At 39.9% G+C, this 13,181-nt stretch overlaps 1 protein-coding gene, 1 non-coding gene and 1 pseudogene across 2 annotated transcripts in view; 1 reads left to right on the top strand and 2 right to left on the bottom strand.

The window, feature by feature from the left end:
- The window catches only part of TRIO (trio Rho guanine nucleotide exchange factor), a 409,289-nt gene that overhangs the window by 369,132 nt on the left and 26,976 nt on the right, over positions 1-13,181 (bottom strand).
- Positions 662-768, top strand: LOC119506602. Its single transcript, XR_005211016.1, has one exon. It is a non-coding gene; the product is annotated as a U6 spliceosomal RNA (small nuclear RNA).
- LOC119506509 lies at positions 10,995-12,254 on the bottom strand (annotated as a pseudogene).

Raw genomic sequence — 13,181 nt, 5'->3', positions numbered from 1 at the left:
CTTCAGCTTTCTCTACTGTAAAATAGAGTTTGAACTCATAGGGTTTCTAAAATGCTACCATTTTATTTGGTTTAATTGGTGTTTGTTAATGGCAAGAAAATCAGTCAATGTCAAAGTAAGACTGGTTGGGAAGGTCTTTGGACTTTCTTCACCTGACCCTGAACACACAGGTTTACTGGGCTGTTACCGCCTCGACCACATCATTTAGTTTCTGGAGGCCAGAGCCAGGCCTTCGCTGGCTTTGCAGCCTGGGCTCCTATCGTAACGCCTGGTAAGAAATCATCAAACCTGAACTCCACCAGCTTTCATCAGGTGATTTTCCTCCAACCTGATCACCTTTCCAATGAGTATTTCTTGAGTGCCTCCTAGGAGCCAAGGACTATGCTAGAAGCCGAGATATAAATATGGGCCACGATCAATGGACAGAAAACCCCATTCTGTCCACACAATTAACGCTTCTGATCAATCATATAAGAGTTTGACAATATCAGTTAGCTTTCACCATGCAGATCTGGCATTTTCCCCTTACAGAGGCAAAATTCTGCCTCAAATGTAACCTGGGATGTAACACAGCCTTTTGCAGAAGATAATCAAGGAACTTAAGAGTAAGTGAAACCACTAGTTATTAACTAAGTCTCTCTGTCACAAAATATCAGGACCAGTGCTCACTTTGGCAGCACATATACTAAAACTGGAATGATACACAGAAGATTAGCATGGGCCTTGCACAAGGACGACATGCAAATTTGTGAAGCATCCCATATTTTTCATCAGCAATGTTTCTATACGCTAGTAATGACCTAACTAAGGAGGCAATTAAGAAAAAAAATCCATTCCCAATAGAAACTAAAAGAATCAAGTATCTAGGAATAAACTTACCCAAGGATGTAAAGAACCTCTAGACAGAAAACTACAAAACATTGCTAAAAGAAATTTAAAAAGACATAAATAGATGGAAAGACATTCCGTATTCTTGGACAGGAAGGCTAAATGTCATTAAGATTCCAATTCTACCCAAATTGTTCTACAAATTCAACACAATACCAATCAAATTTCCAACAACCTACTTTGCAGGCTTGGAAAAGTTAGTTATCAGATTTATTTGGAAGGGAAAGGGGCCTTAAATAGCCAAAAAAACATCCTTAAAAAGAAGAACAAAGTGGAAGGACTGACACTTCCTGACTTTAAAGCTCATTATAAAGCCACTGTGGTCAAAACAACATGGTAATGGCACAAAGACAGACATATTGATCAATGGAATCGAACTGAGAGTTGAGAAACAGACCCTCAGATCTATTTTCAATAGATTTTTAACAAGGCCCCTAAATCCACTGAACTGGGACAGAATAGTCTCTTCAATAAATGGGGCTGGGAGAACTGGATATCCATAGCCAAAGGAATGAAAGAGGACTCCTACCTCACACCTATACAAAAATTAACTCAAAGTGGACCAGAGCTAAATATAAAAGCCAGTACCATAAAATTCCTAGAAGAAAATACAGGGAAGCATCTTCAAGACCTAGTAATAGGAAGTAGCTTCTTAGACTTTACAACCAAAGCACAAGCAACAACAGAAAAAATAGATAAACGGGAATTCCCCAAGACTGAACACTTCTATTCTGCAAAGGACTTTGTCAAAAAGGTAAAGAGGCAGCCAACTCAATGGGAGAGAATATTTGGTAACCATATATCTGATAAGGGTTTGATATCCAGTATATATAAAGAAATCCTACAACTCAACAATAAAAGGGCAAACTCAATTATAAAATGGGCAAAAGATATGAATAGAAATTTCTCCAAAGAAGAAATACAAATAGCTAAATAAAAACATGAAAAGATGTTCCTCTTCATTCGCTATTAGGGAAATGCAAATCAAAACCACAATGAGCAAAGGAAGAGAGGTTTATTTCATAGGAAGAGAGGTTCATTTGGTATAAAACTTTATTTTCTATAGCACACTACCTAATTTAACCTGTATGGTCAGTTTATTTAAACAACGTAATTACACGGAACCTGGAATAGGGAATGAGATCTTGTTGTTCTGTACAGGCTAATGTAATACCCCAATACATCCCAGAATATTTGGGGCAAAAAATAAAAAGTATTTGCAAAGTCCCCTTGAGGGACTGGGGGAGAATGTGGAACTATTAAACGTCCCCATCTGGGGAACTCCTGCTATTCTCTTAAGCAATAGGGGCTCCCAATTTAATAAGCCAAGCCCTCAGTCTAGAGGCTTGCCCTTATGAAACTTCTCTCTCCAATAGAGAAGCTGAGCCTACTTATAACTATTACTAAGAGTAACCCTCAGAGAACCTCTTTTGTTGCTCAGATGTAGCCTCTCCCTCTAAGCCAACTCTGCAAATTAACTCACTACCCTCCCCACTATGTGGGATATGACTCCCAGGGATGAGCCTGGCCCTAGCATTGTGGGATTGAGAAAGCCTTCTTGACCAAAAGGAGAAAAGACATGACCGTCTGAGTGTGAAAACCTTATGACTAACACTCCCTGGATCCAGCATATGGACAGATGAGTAATAAAGACAAAATATATATACAAATAGGGGGGGATAAGAGGTATGATATGTTTTGTGTTTTTTCTCATTTTTTTTTTTTGGAGTTATGAAAATGTTCTAAAATTGATTGTGGAGATGAACACACAACTATATGATGATACTGCAAGCCACTGATTGTATACTTTGGATGGATGTGTGAACATATCTCAATAAAACTGCATTTAAAAAAGAAAAAAAAATTTCACACCTGTAAAAATGGATGCTATTAAACAAACAGGAAATTACAAATGTTGGAGAGGATGTGGAGAAACAGGAACACTCATTCACTGTTGGTGGAAATGTAAAATGGCATAGCTACTGTGGAAGACAGTTTGGTGGTTCCTTCGAAAATTAAATACTGAGTTTGCCCTATGTGCCGGTTTGAAAGTATCATGTCGCCCAAAACACCATTATCTTTGATGCAATCTTATGTGGGCAGAATTAGTGTTGATTAGATTGTAATTCTTTGAGTGTTTCCATGGAGATGTGACCCACCCAACTGTAGGTGATAACTCCGATTGGATAATTTCCATGGAGGTGTGGCCCCACCCATTGAGCCTGGGCTTTGATTAGTTTACTAGAGCACTATATAAGCTCAGACAGAAGGAGCAACCTTGCTACAGCCAAGAGGGACTCTTTGAAGAATGCACAGGAGCTGAGAGAGGAGCTGCAGCTTACAGAGACATTTTGGAGACAGCCTTTGAAAGCAGACTTTTGCTCCAGAGAAGCCAAGAGAGGACAAACGCCCCAAGGGCAACTGAGAGTGACATTTTGAAGAGGAGCTGCGGCCTAGAGAGGAACGTCCTGGGAGAAAACCATTTTGAAACCACAACTTGGAGCAGATGTCAGCCACGTGCCTTCCCAGCTAACAGAGGTTTTCCAGACACCCTTGGCCATCCTCCAGTGAAGGTACCCGATTGCTGATGCGTTACCTTGGATGCTTTATGGCCTTAAGACTGTAACTGTGTAACAAAAAAAACCCCTTTATAAAAGCCAATCCATTTCTGGTATTTTGCAAAAAGGCAGCATTAGCAAACCAGAACACCCTACAACTCGGCAATTCTGCTATCGGGCATACACCCAGAAGATCGGAAAGCAGGGACACGAACAGACATTTGCACACTGATGTTCATAGCCGCATTATTCACAATTGCCAAAAGATGGAAGCAACCCAAGTGTCCATCAACAGACAAGTGGCTAATAAAATGTGGTATATACATACGATGGAGTATTATGCATATGTAAGAAGGAATGAGGTCCCGAAGCATGTGATAACATGGATGAACCTTGAGGACATAATGCTGAGTGAAACAAACCAGACACAAAAGGACAGATACTGTATGATTTCACTAATATGAACTAACTAGAATATGTAAACTCAGACTCTTAGAACATAGAATATAGGGTACCTAGAGATAGACAAAAGCTAGAGAAGGGGGAGTGGTTACCTAATATGTACAGAACTGTCAACAAGGTTGAATCTAAATGATTGGAAATGGAGAGAGATGATGATAGCTCATTACTGGGATTATAAGCAATAGTGCCATGTCGTAGGTGAATTTGGTTGAAAGGGGTTGTTATGTACGTCACCAATTAACACTACAAATATAAATAACTTCTTGCATGAACTACTACACTTGTACAAAGAGTTAATAACAAAGTGTATATTGGGGAAAATTACCGACTGCAAGCTACGGACTACAGTTAACAGTAATAGCTCAATATTCTTTCATCAACAGTAACAGGTGCACCACACCAATACTAGGGTTCAAAAATAGGGGGATAAGGGACATGGGGTATTCTGGGTCTTCTTTTTATGTCTCTGTTATTTTTCTCTTTGGAGCAATGAAAATGGTCTAAAATTGAGTGTGATGAAAAAGTGATGATACTATGAGACACTGATTGTATTTTGGATGGAATACATGGTATGTGAATGTGTCTCAATAAAATCTGCAGCTTTCTTAAAAAAATCAGGACCAAAATTCCATGAGCAATAGCATCATCATAATGAAATAAATTCCAAGAAGTACATGGTAAGAACTGCCTCCCACACCACATCCATCCTCTACTCACTCAGTCAGGAAACAGACTGTACAGCTTTGCAGCAACATTTAGTGCATACCGGTCCTTTGCAAGGATATTCCAACAGTTACTGAGAAGCAATGCACCTCCAAATCTGCACCCTTGGTCAACTGTCTTCCACAACACCCTTGAAGAAGACTCTCTTTTTCGTTTCTTTACAACTGCTACTCATGAATCTGCAGCCAGAATTTCAGGGAGGCCTAACTTAATGCACCATTCTAGAACAGTGATTCTCAAACTTTTACACTCCAAAGAATTATTTAGGGCCCTAAGGAACTTTTGTTTATTTGGGTTACGGCTATCAATATTTACTGTGTTGAGAATTAAAAGAAGTTTTGGAAATCTTTTTATTGTCTGGCTTAATCAAAGCTGGCTGGATTCTCCTATCTGCTGCTTCTGCCTTCAATCTGTTTCTCTATGTTGTTTTGGGAAAAGGAACTGGCCTCACAAAGACGCAATTGGAAAGGAGAGAATTATGTTAATACTGTTTCAGATACCTACGGATATTGTTCTTAAAATTAACCCCAACTGGACAAGTGGTAGCTTCTTAAAGATTAACTGCAATGTGGAATCTGACACCATATCAGTAAAATTTCCATACTTTGTTACTTTAAAATCCACTGGACTATCTTGCTTTTCAGATAGATATTTTACTCATGCGTGATTCTGGAACATCAAATGGCTGTTTGGAAAATATTGGTTCAACTGAGCTATACAGATCTTCCAAATGTTGACACATTTCAATATACAAAATCCAAACATCAGATTTCATATATAGGATAAAAGGAAAAAAAAAAAAAGAAATCACATGTCCATGTCGACATCCATCTCATCAGAAAAGTCTTTATGTATTGGGAAACTGCTCACACGGACAGATACGAGTTTTCCAAAGTTCCAATTTTCATCTGAAAGCTCAACTTTTATTACTGGCAACAAGAGCTGCCAGTTGTTTTCTCCTTGAAATGAGCCTAACTTTGTTCATTTTGAAGAAAATACCTGCCAAATATCCAAGTCTGAATAACCATGGTGCATGTCAATCACTCTTTCAAATAAAAATCATGTTTCAAGAAAAGAACTGCCAGTGCAGCTTGCAACTCAACTACACAAATGCTTTTCTTTCAGACAACTATCATACTTCAGTGTGCAGCAAGAATGCTTATGCATGTTTCCCATTTTGTCACATATAATATTAAAAAGACATGCATTCAAGGATTAAGTTTTAATACAATTAATATTTTACTGCTTCATCAAGGATATTCTTAAGTGAAGCTGGCATTTTCTTTAACTATAAGTGTGTGGCGGGGACAAATACAATGGCTACTAGCACGGTTTGGTGCCACTGCTTTGATGCAGGCAAGGAGCAGTTTTACCACTGCTTTTCACCATCAGTGCAAATGTCAACACAGCAAAGGCAGCAAATAACATCGTAGTAGTATGAAAATAGTTCAGACTTTCAAAATGGTCTCGGACCCACAGGGGTTGGCAGATTGCCCTTTGAGAACTGCTCTTGCAAGGGGTTCTATGCCTTTTGCATGTGTCATGGAATCCTTTGGCCATCTGGTGAGACTGAGGGACTCTTAGAATGCTGTTTTAAAAAACCTAAAATAAAATGCAGAAACTAACACAGAGAACCAATTACATTTTTTAAAGCTATGAAAATATTTTAAAATAATATGTGCTTCTTTACTACAAATTAACCGAAAAGATCTCATCTAATAATTACTGTAATTTTGAAGAAGTGGTGAACAAGTGTGACATTTTGAGAGTTCCACACTAACTGGAATGTAATTTGAAAACACCTGTAATATCTACTTGGTAACAAGTCAAAGGTACTGCTAGAGACACCATATTACATTAATAATTGGAGGAAATACTGTATTTCAGTTAGAAATCTGTGCAAATAAAGATATAATTCATTTTGTTCCCATCTGAGTTCATGGATCATGACTGCAGACTAAACTCCCCTCTTTTAGGCCCTTTGTTACTTCCTGTATTTTTACCTCTACCTTGGGAGGGATGTCTTCAGAACCAGTTCTTAACCAAGGATCCTGGCTCAGACTCTGCAGCAGCATCTTCTCTCGCCAAGGACTGGGGCCAGCAGCCCTGCACGAGCTGTGTGCACCCCTGACCACAGGTGACCCACAATGGACCTGACCCACAATGGGAAGAACACAAATCAGAAACTTTTCAGAGCTGCTGGCCAATCCCTTCTTAATCTAGGAAAGTGATGCAAAGCTTGATGGGTAGACAAAGAGAGTCAGACAGACATACAGGCAGCAGGCAGGCAAGAAGTGGACCCCTAGGGAGAAGCAGGAAACAGACCAACTGAAAGCAGCTACTGTGGCAGGAAGGACAGGCTCCAGGGCTCGCCAGTTCCCACCCCCAGTGGTTCCTCCTGAGGCGAGACGTGGGTATAGCTGCTACCTCCCTTGGCTGAGAGGCCCCTATACACTTATAATAAATCCCCCTTTTTGCTCCAGCAACCAAATGAGCCTTGACTAAGTCATACCCTGCAAACGTATGCCAAACTTCACGCTTCCAGTCACATGCAAACTATGCAGAACCACAGCCACAGTGTTAAATCAATATGGAATGACGGCAACTAGAGCTAATTTTTCCATATATCAGCAGCATTGTAAAGTGGATCTTTACAAAAAGAACATGAAGCATCACACCTTAGTGATGCAGAAGTGTCAGCAGACGTGTTCCTTTGTTTTACTTTCATACCTTTCCTTAAGCTTACTTGTAGTCCCTGGTGTTCACTACTGGTTGTTGTGGCAGTTTTATCCCGTATGTTAAAAAGAGGTAAACTCACTGCCCTTCCCCCCTATGTGGAGCATGACTCCCAGGGGTGTAAATCTCCCTGGCAACGTGAGATATGACTCCCAGGGATGAGCCTGGACCCAGCATTGTGGGACTGAGAAAGTCTTCTTGACCAAAAGTGGGAAGAGAGATGAAACAAAATAAAGTTTCAGCGGCTGAGAGATTTCATATGGAGTCGAGAGATCATTCTGGAGGTTATTCTTATGTATTATATAGATAATCTGTTCCGGTTTGCTAATGCTGCCATTATGCAAAATACCAGAAATGGATTGGCTTTTATAAAAGGGGTTTATTTGGTTACAAATTTACAGTCTGAAGGTCATGAAAATGTCCAGATTAAGGCTTCAACATGAGTATACCTCACCGAAGGAAGGCCAATGGTGTCTGCAACCCTCTGTTGTCTGGGAAGGCACGTGGCTGGCATCTTCTTCCTTTGCTCCCAGGTTGTGTTTCAAAATGGCTTTCTCCCAGGACATTTCTCTCTAGGCATCTGGGGGTATTCTCTTAATTTCTCCCAAGCAAACTCTGGAGTAGCAAAAGTCTACATTCAATGGCCGTCTTCAACATTCTCTCTTGGCTGCAGCCAACATCAGGGGTCTGCAACTCCAAGCATGTCTAATCATCAGCAGACATGTGGGCCTGTGCGGCTCTCTTTTTAAAGTACTCCAGTGATCCAATTAAGACCCACCCTGAATGGGTGGGACAACACCTCCATGGAAATAATCCAGTGAAAGATCTTGCCCACAGTTGATTGAGTCACATCGCCACAGAAACACTGAATCAACAGTCAACCTAGAATGTGTTCCCTGACTGATGGCAACTATCTTGTGCTTTGGCTTTATCGACTGTAGCTAGCATGTCCTCCATCTAACTAACTAAATTAATCAATTAAACACGTTCTCCACTAGAACAGACTGTCTTCTGAGCGTCCAGTGGAGACCCTGACTGCACATCAGGGTGAGAGTCCCCCAGGAGATGAGGGCCGCTGCTTCCGAGACAACAGGGACTGCCTGTCACTCCCTGTGATGCTGTTCACTTACTTTGGAACTTTAATTAATTGAAACCAAAATTCTAGATTTGTCAGAGAACTTCTACTTCTAAATTTCCTTCATTTTCTACTTCTCACAGGCAGACAATGTTGCTTGGCTATTCACTTAAAGTCCACATATCAAGGGATTGTTTAAAGGCCCAGAACCTACCCTCATGACAAATGAAAATAAAAATACTCAAGATCCTTTTCAAAATGTCGACTGCCCTTCCCTTTAGGCAAAAGCCAATCGCATCTTTCTTGGGTAATGGTGCTATCGTTACTAGTGTCCTGGTGACGGCGGGGGGGGGGGGGGGGCATTGTGGCAGAAGGCTGACCATTGGGGAGTCCAAGTAAAGGCTGGGAGGGTGGTCACTGTACTATTCTTGCAACTTTTCAGTAGGTATGACATTCTCCCCGAAGGATAAGTTAGAGGGAAAATGTTGCTACACTTTGCTTGCAAGAAAATCTTTTTATCAATTTTTCAAAATAGATACAGTATGCATGAATACGCTAGTGTGACTACAGAACTCACTCATATAAGTATTTACCAGTACTGCACAACCCAAGCAAGCTAAAATGCTTCCCCAATCCACAGACTTAACTATAACCAACTATCTCATTCTCCCTCCTCCTCTCCCTCTTTCCCTTCTTGTTGTCCAATCTCATGGCTAGGGAAAAAGTCTGAGATTCACAAACACCCAGGAACAGCAACTAATGAGTCTTTAAAGGCAGTCGGGTTTCAAGCACATTACTTAACGGTCTACTAAAAAACTCCTCTGTGGCAACCTATCAACATCTCTGTGGGCGATTTCTACCTGTACCTCATGGTAAGCAAGGGAAGGGACAACAAACAGTACTCCCCTCTCCCCCAGTACAATCCAGATGTGCTACTGGAGAGCAATTTTACCTGCTAAAATATCTGATGAAGATAAAAACAGCTATGAGCTCAACCCTGCCTCTGTCCTTCATCATCCCAAATAATTTAGAGTTGTCTTACATTTTGAACTCAGACGCTTCAGTTTATGGTCTACATTTAAAATGTTACAAGGTTTAGCTAGCCAGCATTACCTTAAATGGTGCAATTTTAGAGTCTTTCAAAGACTGGAAAATTGAGATTTACATCCCTGTCATTTTAGCCAAAAGCAGTGAATCCTTACTTGACCAATGAGAGAAAAGCAACTGGTTTTTCTTATAATGGCACTATATTTCTGGCAAACTATTATAAAATATTTTGCTTCTTTTACAACAGTATAATAATTCACTGTGTGTACAGTCTTTTTGCTGAACATAAATTAGTCCTTTCTTCGTGGTCCTGCAAATTGAAACAGTAACAAACCAGATGTTAGATTTACTCATTTTCTTGGGCAAGTCAGGCTTGGTTGGGTTTTCTGGATATTCTTTGTAGCTTTAAGATTCCAAGAATTTCCAATCTTCACCCAAAATATCTTCATGATGTTTTATTTTAGGGCAAGGTTGGATACAATTTAAAAACTGGAATACCGAAACAGGGTCAAATTTCACTTTATTTATAACTGGTAATATTAAGTCTTCATTCATTCCACCCAATGCTGAAATTGTGTATCAAGTTATAAATAGATAGGTACTTAAATTCTGTTTTATTATTTTTAATGCAGAGGGTTGAATAAAGTGATATTCTTTTCCAGGAACCTCAAATCAACTTCAAGAGAAGTTTTACTTTTAATGACTGCCTAGCACACAGTGGGTGGTCAATAAATGTTTGATGAATGAATGACTGAGCACTGAATACTGTTTTAGATAATGGTTAAAACTAAAGGGTGAAGGGTTCAGTGACTAGCTACAGATTACCAAAAGAGTACGAATCAAATTTTTTTAAAAAACAATTTTCTAACCACAGTATATACAAACCATATTTCCTCCACTGAATTTTTTTAATTAAAAAGGAAATAAAACTAAATGCCATCTACATCATAAAGCTATGACAAAGAACTTTTTATTTTCCTCTCCTTTTTTTCCACTCAATAAATATTTACTGAGCACCTATTACGTTTCAAACACTGTGAGACGAATTGTACATGAGAATAGCACAGAAACTTAGTTGAGCACTCCAGAATAGGCACAACCCTTCAAAAATACTTCTGTATCCAACCCTACCCCATTTGGTGTGTTAATATGTACAGGGTCACCTGTCTACATCTGTCTTCAATATATAAGCCACCAGAGTCCCAACTATCAGTGGAATCGCTTTCTGCAAGCCCTCCCCTATTTTCCATTTTTTCAAGGTCATTTTCAACCTCATGGAACTCCAGCTGTACCATTTCTCTATTTACTCTCCTTTCAGACTTTGACAATGCTTCTATTGGCCCTAATTCCTCTCTTAAAACTCCAACTTCAATCCCATCACAAGCTGACATTTGTTTCATCTACTCATGAAGGTTTTCATGGTTTTCAACTAAATTAAACTAAAATTTTAATCAATCAACTAACAATTTGGTTGAAATTAATAAACTAAATTTTCTTTGCTTCCACGTTTTATCCAAGTTCACGTTTTTAATTAGTCCTTTAGAATCTTATCTTATACCTCCCCAGAAACAGGAGTCTTCTCTTTTTTTTTTTTCCTTTTATATTTGATCATTTGGGAAAACTCAACATTTCTACCAAGGGGGATCTGAGGGTGGTTCCTAAATGATCATAGAATCTAAAATATCATGAGCATTCAGTCTGAATGTAAGGAATACCTGATTAAAGTTAAAGACATTGAAAAAAGTGCACATAAAAAACAAACTCAAACTTAATGGAATAGAGAACATTCAGAAGATACAAAGTAATTTTTTGTGGTGGTAACATACACAACGAAATTTGCCATTTTATCTATTTTTAAGTGTAGTGGCAATTTTTACAATGTTGTGCTACTATCACCATCCATTACTAAAACTTTTCTATAACTCCAAACTCTTTACAAGTAATTTATTATTGTAAATAAAACTTTTTATTTCTTTTATTTGTTAAAATAGTCACATCCGTAAAAATGAAAACGATTTGACCATAAGGCATTCCTTTATTTCGGCTCTTGCCATCTCGTGGCATCCAGGATCCTGGCTGAAAGGTTTCACCAGTGCCAGTGGGATCCTCTGAGGAGTTTTCATGCCCTTTAACGTGAGCTTGAACTGGGAGAGCCAAGAGTTGCCCTTTGCTCTATTTACTTAGCAGTTTTTCTTCTTCATAAAAATCTTTGCTTTTTATTTTCATTTCTTCTCTATATTTTTCATTCTTTAGTATTTCCTCCATAGCAGGTGGAGTCTTTCTTTTTCTTCTAATCCAAGCTTCCCACTCTGTTGGAATATTCTGTGTTTCACAGCCTACTTCTTTGACATTTGCTGCTTCTACAACTCTTTTTCTCGTGAATAGTATGTCTCCTCCAGTTATTATGCTCTGAGATATGACAGTATTGGTTCCAGAACCAGTCCACGCACATGTGCTGCTCCACTTCCTTCGCCAGTGCTCTCCACAAGTCGTGGGCAAACTCTGAGACCAGCCCAAGCCACCCAGCCTCCCAGAGTGAGGAGCAGCAGGATCTGGGGGTGCAAATGGGAGAGCACCCCAACTGCAGACCCTGCCTCCCCACACCTAATATAAAACTTAAAAACGATGACTTTCACAAAACCTGTTACAACAGGAATGGCCGGTTTGGGTAAAAGAGAGAAAATAAATGCATCTCAATACAAATGAGCTTTAAACCCCAGTTCCTTCGATTCCCATCCTCCTACCTCCTTCTCTCCCTCACCCATCTTCATCTGCTTTCTATTTAATCACCTGTAACTCTGCTTTTCAGAACTTTCTCTTTTGCCTAGGAAAACGTGCAACCATCTGTTTTTAATAATAAAATCTTACTAAACGCTTTGTCTAATTATCAAATTACTCTACTGCTTGTGACAACAGAATTCTATGATCCTAGTACTATCAGCTTAAATATATTCGAGCTAATCCTAAAAATACCATTAAGTACTTACTACTTTTAATTTTTCCAAAGGTAGATTTCAATCTACTTGTGATCTTTTAGGAACTCACTATGGGGAAGAACCTAAGATGGCAGCTAGGAGAGACAGGGCAAAAAAAACACCTCCATGAAAAATACTAGATAAAAGCCAGAAAGTGACCCAGAACACTAGTTCCAGCAATGCATGAGCTGGACAAGGTCTGCTAAATCCACAGGGACTGTGCACTTGGTAAAACCGGGAGTCTGCATTCTGAAACAAGTGAGTAAGCCTGCGGAATGTCTGGCAGCCACGCTGCGGTGTGGAGAAACCATGGGCTGGCATTTGGAGGCGGACTAGTACTTTGTTAAAAAAACCCAAAAGCGGCTGCAGATACAGCAGTGAGAACCGCACAGTGACGTGCAGCAGGAACGAGCTGTGCGAATGCCTCAATATCTGTTATGGAAGATAGCCTTTTGCACACCCTCTGCTAACTGTCTCGGAGTGAGGAAGGCAGAAGTGAGCCAAAAGGGGAAAATAACCACACCCCTTGCAACCATCTTCCCAGTGGGCTGGGAACACTCCTGCCCGGCGCCGGGGCCACAGCCCAGAGCTGCTCCAAAAAACCCAGTGTGACAGGAAGTGTTTCCAGCAACATGAGCACATGCCACAATATCGGGCGTGGACTATAGACTTTCGTGCACCCACAGCTAATTGTCCCGGAGCTGAGAAGGCAGAGCT

This window comes from Choloepus didactylus, chromosome 11 (assembly GCF_015220235.1).
Source record: "Choloepus didactylus isolate mChoDid1 chromosome 11, mChoDid1.pri, whole genome shotgun sequence".
Classification (NCBI taxonomy): domain Eukaryota; kingdom Metazoa; phylum Chordata; class Mammalia; order Pilosa; family Megalonychidae; genus Choloepus; species Choloepus didactylus.
Note: the sequence above shows the minus strand (reverse complement) of the source record. Positions and strands in the feature narration are given on the sequence as shown.